We start from the raw sequence: 14,544 nt of genomic DNA, 5'->3' as shown, positions 1-14,544 counted from the left end.
TACTCTGGTTTATATATTGTTCTTGTTTCTTTTCGTGTAAACCACAAATATTACTCGTTCTCTTTTCCCTTATATCATTTTTTACGTAATTTTGTTAGTAACATTATTTGAAAGGTAATTAGTTTTATAATTTTCTGCTCAAGTTGCCTAATCCTTTGTGCATGACTACTGAATGGCCTAAGGCATTTACGAGGGATATTGCTCATGTCTATATTTTTCTTTATCAACTTTTCCCGATACAACATATATCCTAATAGTTTTATTATTATTCTCATATATATTTTCTAATCTTCAATATTTTATGTAGCATGTGTGTAAAATGCACTTCTTTGTATCGGCTGATTCTGTGCCGTATTTTGCTATCTCGTCATTTTCCCGCTTTATCTTTATGAGTGTACACATTTCCGTTCGGAATAGTATTTGAATGTCATGACGGGATTTCCGGTTTTGTTAATAAGTTTTTATCATAACTTCGTTGTGTTTTTGTTTTTTGAAAATAGTTTAAAGTCGTCCATATACATAAGGTGGTTTACACTATTTTCTGTGTCTGTGAGTTTGCATCGGGCATTACATGAGTTTAAATCTCCATGTTTCCGTTGCTTTGTTTATAGATTTTGTCATTTTGATATCTTGTATATCCACGAACACTCAAACATCATCGTTGACATTTTTAAATATTTATTCCATGTTCTTTTTTCGAATTTTGATTAATGTATAATATGCAATGTCAGTCTTTTCGCTTTTCGACATCTTTTCTCTTTCTCGCGGAGTCACCCATGATTATAAATTGTACGTTGTATTTTTCCATAGTGTTGACAGGCAAGCTATATATCTTTAGTTGCTGAGAATAGTACATTTTCCGGTGTCCTACTTATTAACATAATTGTTTCATTAGGAAGCCAGTCTTATATGTCTTTTTCGTAAATATATTTTGTTACGTTCCGTGTTAACTTTTCATGCAAGTTCCTGGAATTGAAACTAAAACAGTATGCATGTTTAATTTTGCCATTTTTGTTAGGACCGTCTCCACTGCGTCCGCATTAGTTGCTTCTCTTTGCTAGTTTTTTTGTTCCCTTCTTAATGTTTCTTGATTAGTCTTTCTTCTTGTTAGTAGTAGTTCTCTTCTTGAATATCTTACTGCTGTTTAGCCTCAGATTTAGCTTCATTTTTAGTTTGTGTACAATGGTTTTGGTAATAATAATATTCATTATTATCATCGTCATTATTATTTTTATATAGAGGTTTTACAAGAACAAGTCGCCTCTTCTTATACGTGAGTAGCTATAAAATAGGATAGCTGAGGATTCGAACCTGCGAAGCTAGGATTGGAATTGAGAATTCCGATCATAAGTTAAAATAAATAATACAGAATGTTATTGAAAATGGATTGTAGAATTAACCATTGTTTAGTTCACATAAATAGTTAGATATCTGTTTATTGAAAAAGGAATGTGATAATGCACATTTTTTCTGTTAATGAAATGAAATTAAAATAAGGAATCTAGATCCGAACAATAAAAAATGTTAAACATATTTGTAAAGTAGGTTAGGAAAATTAGGTCATAAATAAATCGGTCGTTGTAAATATGTGAGGAGCGATGCATACTTGGACACGTGAGGTATATCAGGCCACGAGTCCGGGAGTCAGAGAGAAGTCAGGCCGGGACAGGGTCGGACAGACAGAGCTGACATTGAACCTTGGAAGCGAAGGGGATAAGAAAGAAATCATGTAGAGACTTTGAATTCCTTGATGCAAAGCAATTGAGCGGTCGAATGGAATAAACGAACAACTTCATAATTTTGTATCTGCGTCTTCGTGTTATGTTCTTCAACAGAAAGGTATTATGAACTTGTATTATAGACTTGTGTTCCACTCATCTGTATTCATAAGACTGTGTATAAACTCATCTAAGAATGTGTCTCTATCATATTAAGAATGCGTCTCCCCCTCAGCTATTATAAATAATGAATGTTCCTTCATTATGATAAAAGACTTAAATCCTCATCTCAAAAATAGTAAAGGAAATATATGTGTCAATTTTATAGAAACACTCTCACTCTCGGAACTGTCAAATGTATAAATGTCAATCTCTATCTATCTCTCAATATATCCTCTCATCCAAAGTGTAATGCGTGTTTCTATTAAAATGTGCTCTGTCTCTCTTTATATATAAGACCTGTCTTTATCTCCTCAATATGAAAACTCACAACAAATATAATATACAACATCACTTATAATAAGGAATACATAACAGAGGTAAAGAGACCTAACATCTAACTTAAATATATGTTTGTGGTGTGTCATGACACATTGGTGCGGATTCAAATACCACAATAAAAAGAGCATTCTTATTTCTTTAAATATTAGCAGACGTATTAAAAATATTAGAGTAGTTAAATAAAGATAGAATGTGATAGTGGTGAGAAAATACACAAATACGAGAGCAAGGGATGAGGGACTTGTTCAATTTATGATGAATTACGTATTAAGTAGAACATTTAAAACCATTTAATTTCATACATTACCTTTTCCTTCTCTTTATATATATATATATATATATATATATATATATATATATATATATATATATGAGCATATAAATTCTATAAGTACGAGGGGATTTAAATTTACTTCGCTAAGTCGACTTTTTCTATCGTTCGCAGGCTGTGCATCTCAAACTTCCTATTGATTTTTTAAGAAGCCATTAAAACTTCAAGATCGTTTCGACTCTTTGTAAGCACGATGAGTCCCGTGATAACATTCCATTAGGGATATTTGATTTTGAAAAAATCAAACCAAAAGACAAATATCAATAAAAAATAACTGGAAACTTTTTTCGACACTCATCATATAGAAATTTATTAATAAAAAAAATAAAAAAATTGAACATCTTTGTGTTTTAACCAAACGCATTTCGTCATAAACCAGAATTAATCAAATGAAAAAAGATCAAATAATAAAATTTTAAATTGCTGTTCTTTTACGCAAGTTTTTTTTTCATTGTAATTTTTAAAACCGACACATTTTATGAACAATAATTAAGTTCTTTCAGCTTTTTAATCACGTCTTCATCTTTTCCTTTCTGCTTTCATTCTGCTTAGTGCTTTTTTTTTTTTAAAATTATTTTACTTTGTTGCAGCAAATGTTGTATCAAACACCCCGCGCGCATATTTTTCTCATCTTCTAATTTCTATCATCTCGAACCATAATAATCTTCTACATGTATTATTGTTTTTTTATTTAAATTATTATGTATTTTTATTCATTCTTTAAGATTTCCAGTTATTCCAGAGTTGTTTGTTTTTTTTACAAGTCCTGATTCTCACGAATTTAGTTATACTTTATCATGAACCACAATTATAATGAGATGAATAGAATATTAGCATTATAACATGTTATTCTGCATTTTTTTTTCAGAAATATTTTACAGAGAACGAACGTGATATATTGAGGAAGAATAGATGCATTTTCCAAATTCAAATATTTTCCACAGAGAGTATTTATAGTATACAGTTCTCTTGTAGAAGTTGTCCTAAGCCTGTAGTGGAATGGGACATAAATGGATGGTCACATTCAATGCTGCCAAGACTAAACTGGTTTCCTTCAATAATTACAAGAACCCTTCCCTGCCACCAATAGAAATGGCCAGTGACTCCCTGTCTGAGAGTACATCTTTCAAACTGCTTGGCCTAACGTTCACAGGAAACGTGAGTTAGAACAATTATATTAAAAACATAGCCAGGGCCGCTGCGAAAAAGGTAGGCTCTATCTACCGTGCTAGAAAACTACTGACACCTGAAAGTATCCTGTACCTCTATAAGGCCACCATTCGCCCATGTATGGAGTATTGTTGTCATATTTGGGCTGGTGCATCTGCTGCTAGTCTCTCCCTCCTAGACAAGGTTAAAAAAAGAGTCGCCAATCTAATAGGCCCTGAACTGGCATCTAAGCTTCAACCTCTGTCCCATCGACGAAACGTTGCATCCCTCTGCTTGTTCTACAAGTATTTTAATGGTGAATGCTCTGACGAACTGCAGACACTTGTGCCCCCACGACGTAGACACCCTCGACAAAGCCGACAGGCAACTAAATCCCACCCCCACACAGTAGAGATCCCCAGATGTAAAATATCTTTCTACTACAGTAGATTCTTCTCCAGAACCGCTAGACTCTTGAATTCCATTCCATGTCCCTGCTTCCCTAATTGTACTGACATGCAGAAGTTCAAGTGCAACGTGAACCGACATCTTGCTGCCAAAATCCAAACATAGTGCCTCAATAGTTGCTGCCCCTGATAGTAGCCCCCTACACCAAAGTGGCAATGTGCCTTGTTTGGGATGAAAATGTAAAAAAAAAAAACCCCAAAAAACCCCTCAATCTCGGAATTCGGACACGTCCTGAACTCATACGCGATATTCCCGGTGTCTTTTAAGAGACGCCCGAATGCCAGTTTTCTCTAGAAAATATACGGCAATGTTTGCGTCTCTTACCAACCCTGTCCACATCATAAAATTCAGAGTAGCAAGACTGGCGATGTTATTGATTTATTAGACAACAACTTGTGGGTTGTTATAGGGTCTACCATGTGGACGCGTGCAACTACAACGCTTTAACATACTCCACATCTTTACTCAATGTTTGACAACAGTAGCCGTTTAAATGAGGCCAGCGACCCTTTTAGTAAAATGAACGGAAACATGGCGGGAATTTCGCTAGAAAACACCAGTTAAACACCTCACAGTTTGAGGAAATTTGATTTTCATGAGATCGAAAACTGTATACTAAACACCTGTATTGTTATCAGTTGTGAAATTGGTCCTAAGTATTTGAACTTGTTTAGTAGTATTTGGGTACTATTTGAATGCTACGTACTCAGCCCCAATCACCTTTGCATACATAGCTAAATTCGACACTACAAGGTTTATCTGTCTTACTAAAATACGCATTGCTTTACGTGAATCTTGTAACGCCTTTTTGTTGAATTTTATGGATGAATGTTGATTCAATACAACTGCTATGATTCTGCGTGCGCGTCATCTTCGCTGAACCTTTAATTATGGGATGATCATCATTTCTAATATGTCCTTGCTTTCCATTAGTCCATAATCTCTAACTTTCGACATCACCGAAAACATTTTTTTCGAAGGAGTCACCATTTATCAAGACCCGCAGGTCACTCGATAATAAGGTTAAATGAGTGTTAGATAGTCACAAACACAACAGTATAGCGATCGTTAGTGGTGAATATTGGTTTGTGTTTTGTTATTTTAGCGGCTCGCAATCACTTGTTTACGTTGGATTTAAAGACAACCACATTGTAGTCAGCTGGAGAGAAAACCAGTGAAACAGAGTTCCACAGACGGGCAGTTCTATGAAAGAAACTTTGTTCCCATTCAAAGGGGTTTCTTTATATTTAAGCTGTTTTCATTATTGTTGTTCATTGTATTTTTCGAGTCATTCCTTTGATTCAAATTTCTCCCATTATTTTTCTCAAGGTTTTCCAAGATTGTTCCTACTATTATTATAGGTATTATTTTGGTTTTCTACATATTTCATATCCCTTTCAGCCTTTCAGCCTTTCAGCTCTCTGGCTGGCTGTGTGTATTTGCTCCGTTTCTCCTTTTCATTGATATTTATCCTGTGGTCAGCTGGAAGATAAACGTCTACGATTATTATTATTATATTTAGTAGCAGTAATAGTAGTAGTAGTAGTGGTAGTAGTAGTAGGAGTAGTAAAATAGTATTAATAATATTAAAAATAATATTAATAATGATAATGATAATAATAATGATAATAATAATAATGATGATAATAATAATGATAATAATTATAATAATGATATTAATGATAATGATAATAATAATATAAAAATTAATAATAATGATAATGATAATAGTATTTATAATTATAATATTAATAATAATATCATAATTATAATAATAATATTAATAATAATAATAATAATGATAATAATGATAATAATAATGATATTAATGATAATGAAATAATAAAATTAATAATAATAATGATAATGATAATAATATTAATAATAATAATATTAATAATAATAATGATAATAATAATATAATATTAATATTTATAATATTAATAATAATATTATAATAATAATAATAATAATGATAATAATAATATTAACAATAATATTAATAATAATGATGATAATAATAATAATGATAATAATAATTATAATATTAATAATAATAATGATGGTAATAATAATGATAATAATGATAATATTAATAATAATATTAATAATAATATTAATAATAATGATAATGATAATAATAATAATAATAATAATAACAATAATAATAATACATGTGAGCGTGAGAGTTTTTCAATACTAAAAATCTGAATTTTATATTGTCACAATTATTCATCAATCATTCATTCTATTTGTAATCTTAAAAATGAATTCTTAATCTTAAATCATTTTTGTTTATTGTTGGTTTACATGTTCTAATTTTTCTCATTGATTTTGAATCGATTACATACTTCTATTTGGATTCCACACTCGCCATTCATACAGGATTTTCCTTGGGCCTTTATTCGATATTGGTTTGAAACTTAAATTAATCCCTTAAATTATCATATGCTTTAAGAATTTTAGTTATTTTTTATTTTGTATTTTCGCTTTTTCTTGCTTTTTTCCGCGTATTCTTTTTCCTTTTTTATTTCATTTTTTTAATCTTTTTATATAAATTTTGATATTAAATATTATTTTTTTTTTTTGTTTCAATTTTTATCTTTTTATTTAAATTTTGATATTAAATATTATTGTTTTGTTTTTATTTAAATTTTTATCTTTTTATTTAAATTTTGTTATTAAATATTATTGTTTTGTTTTTATTTCAATTTTTAACTTTTTATTCAAATTTTGATATTAAATATTATTGTTTTGTTTTTGTTTCATTTTTTATCTTTTTATTTAAATTTTGATATGAAATATTATTGTTTTGTTTTTGTTTCAATTTTTATCTTTTTATTTAAATTTTGATATTAAATATTATTGTTTCGTTTTTATTTCATGTTTTATCTTTTTATTTAAATTTTGATATTAAATATTATTGTTTTGTTTTTGTTTCATTTTTTATCTTTTTATTTTGATTTTGATATTAAATATTATTGTTTTGTTTTTGTTTCAATTTTTATCTTTTTATTTAAATTTTGATATCAAATATTATTGTTTTGTTTTTATTTAAATTTTGTTATAAATATTATTGTTTTGTTTTTGTTTCAATTGTTATCTTTTTATTTTAATTTAGTTATTAAATATTATTGTTTTGTTTTTGTTTCAATTTGTATCTTTTTATTTAAACTTTGATATTAAATATTATTGTTTTGTTTTTTATTTCATTTTTTATCTTTTTATTTAAATTTTGATATTAAATATTATTGTTTTGTTTTTGTTTCAATTTTTACTCAGTCGCCGTTAGTTAATCCTGAAATTTTGTTTTCTATTAAAATCTTGTTTCTTTTCTTCCTTTCCTCCATTTTCCTATATTTGTATCGATTAATTTATGCATGTATTTTATATCTTTCAGTATATTTATTAATGCTTTCATTTCTTTCGTTTTTCCCACATATTCATGGATTCCATTCTTTAATCTTTATTTTTTAAATAAAATCCGTTTTAAATCTTCTTTTGTTTTTATTTAAGAATCATTTATGTTTTTTTTCTTGTTATTTCTTGTTTTACTTATATTCTGTCTATTAATCTATGCAACATCATTGTATCTTTCACTATATTTTTAGTTTAGTTTTAGTTTTTATTCTTTCCACATAGTAATGGATTATATCTCTTGTCTGCTTTCTATATTATTTCCCTGTTTTTCTTCCTTTGTTTTCCTCTTCTCTTTCCTTCTTTTTTCTTACCCTTTGTAATCTTTTCATTAAATAGTGTTTAATGATGTTTCTTTATTATCGCCTCTCTTTATTTTTCTCAAATTGATTTCGTACATTCCTCTCTCTCTCTCTCTCTCTCTCTCTCTCTCTCTCTCTCTCTTTCTGGTTCACACTCTTTCACTTTCGTTTTTCGGTCTCTTTTTCACTGAATTTCTGTCTATTCGCTAATTCTTATTTATTTATTTATATATTTCGTTCAATTTATTAGTTTTTCTATCTCCGGGTGAAATATATAAATACAAAAATAAGAATATATATATATATTTTTTCTTTTTTTCTTTTTTTTATTACATTTTCACCCCAAACAAGGCACATTGCCACTTTGGTGTAGGGGGCTACTATCAGGGGAAACATCTACTGGGGTACTATGTAGGGATTAGGGTAGCGAGATGTTGGTTCACGTTGCACTTGAACTTATGCATGTCAGTACAGTTGGGAAGCAGTGACCTTGAATGGAATTCCAAAGCCTAGCAGTTCTGGGGAAGAAACTACTGGAGTAGAAAGATCTTTTACATCTAGGGATCTCTACAGTGTGGGGGTGGGATTTTGCAGCTTGTCGGGTCTGTCGAGGGTGTTCACGTCGTGGGGGCACAAGTGCTTGCAGTTCTTCAGAGCATTCACCATTATAATACTTGTAGAACAGGCAGAGGGATGCAACGTTTCTACGATGGGACAGAGGCTGAAGCTTAGATGCCTAGGCCTATCAGATTTGCGACTCTCTTTTGAACCCTGTCAAGGAGCGAGAGACTAGTAGCCGATGCACCAGTCCAAATATTACAGCAATACTCCATACATGGGCGAATAGTGGCCTTATAGAGGTACAGGATACTTTCGGGTGTTAGAAGTTTTCTAGCACGGTAGAGAGAGCCCACCTTCCTCGCAGCGGCCCTGGCAATGCCCTCGATGTAATTGTTCCAGCTCATGTTTCCTGTGAACGTAAGGCCAAGGAGCTTGAGAGACGTATTCATAGATAAAGAGTCGTTGGCCATTGCTATAGGTGGTAGAGAAGGTTTCTTGTAATTATTGAATGAAACCAGTTTTGTCTTGGCGGCATTGAACGTGACCATCCATTTTTGTCCCCATTCCACTACTGATTGAAGGTCATCCTCTAGTGTTTCTGCCATTACTTTAGATATATGTTCATTTGTTTTCCTGTCGTGCCTGCTATAGAGTGTGGTGTCATCAGCATATATACCCATCTCAGAGGCAATTTTGTCAGGGAGGTCATTTATGAATATCAGGAACAGTAGAGGTCCAAGGATAGATCCCTGGGGCACTCCCGCATTTATATCATATTGTTTAGATGTACGACCGTCGAGGACAACCTGGATTTTTCTCTTTTCTAAGAAGGATTTAATTATGTTAAGTATTCTACCAGTGATACCGTAAGATCTAATCTTCCTGAGGAGACCCTCATGCCATACCCTGTCAAAAGCCTTAGATATATCTAGAGCTACCGCTCTGCCCTCTCCCGCTTTGTCCAGTGAATGGTATATGCGTTCAGAGATTACAGTGAGGATGTCTGCCGTGGAACGGGCTTGTCTAAATCCATATTGTTGGTCGGTCAGAAGTTTAGCATCTGTAAGGTGCTGGACTAGAGCATGGTTAATTAAGGTCTCAAATATTTTGGCAAAAAGTGGGAGGAGGCTAATAGGGCGATAATTTAATGGGTTATTTCTTTCGCCAGAATTCTTGAATACTGGTACCACAGAAGCAGTTTTCCAACAGCCCGGCTAGTGAGAATTATTTCTAGAAACACATCTGCTACTTACGTGATGGACCGCGTGAAGGTTGCTAACATCTTAAGTGAAAATAATCTCGGTGGAACGAACTGGTTCGAACTTGGAACACCGTGTCATTAACTAACTCAACACTTGAGAATAGGATAGTAGTCCGAAGAATGGTAATAATATGAATCAATTTATCATTTCTTTTTTATTTTTATTTTCCCTTTTTCCATTTTATTCTTATTTCCCTTTTGTAATATATTATTTTCTCTTTTGTAATTTTTCCATTCAACATTGTTTAATGGCGATTTTGTACATTGTTTCTCTCTCTCTCTCTCTCTCTCTCTGGCCCACCCTCTCTTTCTCACGGTCAGTTTTTTCTCTCTTTTTCACTGTAGTTCTCTCGATTTTCTAATTTGTATTTATTTATTTCTTCATTTATATATTTCATTCAATTTATTAGTTTTTCCATCTCCGGATGATCAATAAATCCAATTAATGTATAAGGAAAAAAAAACTCTCTCTGACGACAGACATCGTTTCGTATTATAGATTATAATTGCGTTTCATTTCGTTTCGCTCGGCGAAAGTTCTACTCATCTGCGCCGGCGTCAAATTCGGCGGGAAATTACATTTGTGCCTCGGCAATATATCAGCGCCCTCGGCAACGCATGGGAAAATGTTTTCGTGTACGACATACGTAATCAGCTACCACCTTATTTCTACCGTAAAATAGGTTCAATGAATTATTTAAGTCCCCATTAAACCTTTGCACGCTTTAAAATTCTTGCCAAATTGTTATCAGAAAGGTATTAGGGTTATTAAATTTGAAGCGTTTTTAGACATGGTTGAAAAAAGAGTCTCTAATTTGATAAATCCCGCATTACTAATTAAACTTTCCTCGCCGAATGTACTTTAATACCCAGTGATCTGTTGAAGTCATGCAATTGTGACCCCTCAATGTACATGTTGCCGACTGGTAACGTAATCATATTTCATTCGCTGTAGAGGTTCCTTTGATGCCGAGAAGCCTTCTTCGTCGAAATACGAAAATTTAGAATTCACTCCCTGATGTTTGCTTTCCTTATTGTACCAACGTGTTAACATTTATATATAATGTGAACAAACGTCTCCATTTGATGCATTGTTTTGAGTAAATAAGATTAAAAAATACAATAAAGAATTATTTTTTTAGAAACGTGTATATCTAATTCATAAAACTCACAATGTCTGTCTGTCTGTATCCATATTTTCAAAGTCTATCTCTACCGAACCTAAAGATATCAGAGCGGCACTAGATGCCTCAAATGATTGAATATTTCATGGACCATTCTTTTATGGGTCGTTAGCAGGATAAAATATTTTTAAGGGTCAAAATTAGAAAAAATTGTTATACATTTGTACATTCATCTTAGTTTATTTTTAATCAGTTCATGTACGTGTCACGTTGAGACAGTGTTAACGTAACCAGCTTTAAATGCTACAGTCTGGCTGTGGGTTTCGATTCTAGATGATTGCACTAAAATACTTTTTTTTTTCTTTTTACTTTTGAAATCACGACTCTATAATAATACATACAAAATCTGGACTAATATAAATATCATATTTAAGCGTATTTTACGACTGGACAAAGCCCCCCACCAATATATATATATATATATATATATATATTATATTAATATATATATATATATATATATATATATATATATATATATATATATATATATATATATATAGACACCGCAAAAGCATATTGCTTGAGATCATCTCGACGGTACTATTAAAATATGCTCCGCTGAATTTGCACCAGTTCTCTTCAAACTTTTTAACAAATGCCTTAACGAATCTCGCTTCCTGACTGCTGGAAAACTGCTTCTGTGGTACCAGATTATCAGTACTCTTTCGAAAGAACTGAGCGATTAAATTTTCGCCTAATTATCATCCTTCCACTTTTCGCACAAATATTTGAATCCTGAATAAATCAAGCTCTTGTCCACCACCTTACAGCTGCTAAACTTCTGTCTAAGAATCAGGATGTGCTTAGACAAGCCTGTTCTATCGCAGATATCCTAACTGTAATGTCTGAACGTATATACCATGCAATAGATTACGTAGGAAAGGCGAGGGTAGTAGCACTAGGTATATCTTACGCTTTTGACATAGTATGGCACGATGATATTCTCATAGAAAATCAAATTCTATGGTATTGCTGGACAAGTACTTAACATAATTAAATCCTTCTTAAATAAGAGAAAAACCCAACTTGTTCTCGATGGTCGCACGTCTAAACAATAACATATAAATGCGGGCTTTCCTTAGAGGTCGATCCCGGAACCTTTATTATTCGTGAATAATATTCATAAATGACCTTCCTGATAAAATTATCCCCGAAATAGGTATAATTGCTGGCGACACCAAGCTCTATAACACACATGAACAGAAAATGAATGAACAAGTGTAAAGTTTATGGTGGAAATCCTATAGGAAGACCTACAGTCTGTATTAGAATGAAAACAAAAATGGATGGTAACATTCAATGCTGTCAGGACTAATCGGACGGGTACTTTTCGGGGTGGTGAGTGGGGCGGTGGATAGTATCCCTACGAGTTCAACCAGATTCCAAAATGGAGCCCAAACTTACTCCAGACTGATATTTTGCGCTGCAGCGCCTTATGTATGGTGTAGGTCGGAGCAGACATTGGTTTTCCGTCTTTCCTTTAATAACTACAAGAAACCTTCTATAACCAAGTGCGATAGACAGAACCAAAACACCTAAGTCGATTGAAGTCCTGTGTGTTCACGCTGTTACAAGTGTAGTCCTACATGGTTCGACTCAAACATCCACCAAAGTCCTGCGACGCAGTCTCAGTGGCCTTCACAAATTCAAAGAAGACAAGGTCTATATGATGCCCGATGCAAGTGTTGATGGTATCTTCTATTTTGTGTCTTCTGCTGAAAAAGATCATTCAATTTGATTGTTTCCCTTCAGTTCACTTGCAAATAATAATAATAAAATAATAATAATAATAATAATAATAATAATAATAATAATAATAATTATACATTCATAATCATAATCGACGTTGACTCTGGTTTCAGTTTTCGTATTAAATCAATTATACACAAAAGAGAAAAATAAAAGTAAATATGTACAGTTTTTTATAGGAGAATTAAAAATATAAAATTAAAAATATCGATTACAAATTTCAATTTTTGGTAGTTACGATAGTGTTAATACAGAGATATTTTTAAAAATGTTTACCGGGAATTTCTTGCTTATCGGACGGGTACTTTTCGGGGTGGTGAGTGGGGCGGTGGATAGTATCGCTACGAGTTCAACCAGATTCCAAAATTGAGCCTAAACTTACTCCAGACTGATATTTTGCTCTGCAGCGTCTTATGTATGGTGTAGGTCGAAGCACACATTGGTTTTCCGTCTAACCAATCATCGTCAATTACAGTTTGGTCTGTCCTGATTGGATAATCAACCACCTCCCCATGCGTCCAAATCAAGTCATTATCCACAGAACAAGGTCCTCACTGAGATTTTTATCATGTACCTGGGTGACTTCAGTCCTTGACCTCGCATGATAAAATCTCTAGTATTAACAGCCGCTAGATGTCTCCTAATAATCACTTTCACAGCAATATTGTTTAATATTTTCGATTTTGTTTTTCCGTTGTGATCAGTTCACATCTCATTACGTCCCCGATAATCAATGTCCAGTGATACTTCACACTGGTTGGTTCGTATTGACTATCTCTTTAATTAACAGTTCACCAGCAGAAAATCCAAATTATGCACTAATTCTACTAAGTTATATATTTATACAAGGAAGTTTATATACGTCCTTTAGTATAATTAACTATAAAAGCACAAAACATTATATGTCCTATAAAATCAGAGAAGATTATAATTTCTTATGGTTTATCATAAAAGCAAAATAAAATTCAGTTCTAATCAGGGGCGAGCACTCGCCTTCTACTATGGTTTTTCTTTTTTAACTAATGTCGCTTAGGGGTTTAAAGAATTTTTGTTATGATCAAAAAGTTCTTCTAATCCATTGTCCCCGAAATCTTATACAATTTAACTAATTACAAATTTTTAAAAATTACCTCCCTTGGATTATTGTGGCTTGGGGAGTTAACACATTTTTTTTAGATCGAAAAGTTCTTCTAATTCATTTATTCAGGCTAGGGGAAGGTGCTCGGCCTTTTTTATTATTTATTATTATTTCTATTTTTTATTTTTATTTACTTGATTAATTCATCTTAGGGTTAAACCTAGAACCCCATCATCCAACGTAAACCCCCATTACCATGTCTCCTTCTCCAACATTAGGGGTCTACATTACAAAATTCCAGAGGCTGAAACCCAATTGCAGGAAACTAAATCGAACATATCATTCCTAAACGAAACTGGCATTTGACCGACCATTTCCCTAGATGAGTTCGTAATTAAAGGATGCTTAACATGCAAATCTGACCCCCAAGATCGCCATGGGTATGGAATATGTGCATACATTAAAGATGGCTTTCCATGTGGTAGGGACATCTCCAGAGAAGACCCTAATTTACCCTACATGTACTTCCGGATTGCACTTGCTTACACTACTGCATTTATATTTGCCCTATATCGCCCCCACAACAGCGGAGTTACTATCTTTAAGAGCATATCTGAGAAAATTGACCACGTCCTGTCTCTTCATCCTTCGGCTAAAATTACCATCTGTGGTGACTTTTATGTCCACAATGTGGAATAGTTGACCAACTCAAACACGACAAAATATGAGGGGAGGTTCTGTCACTATTTCTCCATTGCTTATGACTTCACTCAGATTGTTCACGAACCCATCCGTGTGCCCGATAATAACGATCAGTATGCA

Source organism: Euprymna scolopes, chromosome 5 (genome assembly GCF_053919585.1).
Source record: "Euprymna scolopes isolate OS-2025 chromosome 5, ASM5391958v1, whole genome shotgun sequence".
NCBI lineage: Eukaryota > Metazoa > Mollusca > Cephalopoda > Sepiida > Sepiolidae > Euprymna > Euprymna scolopes.
This window is presented reverse-complemented; position numbering follows the sequence as displayed.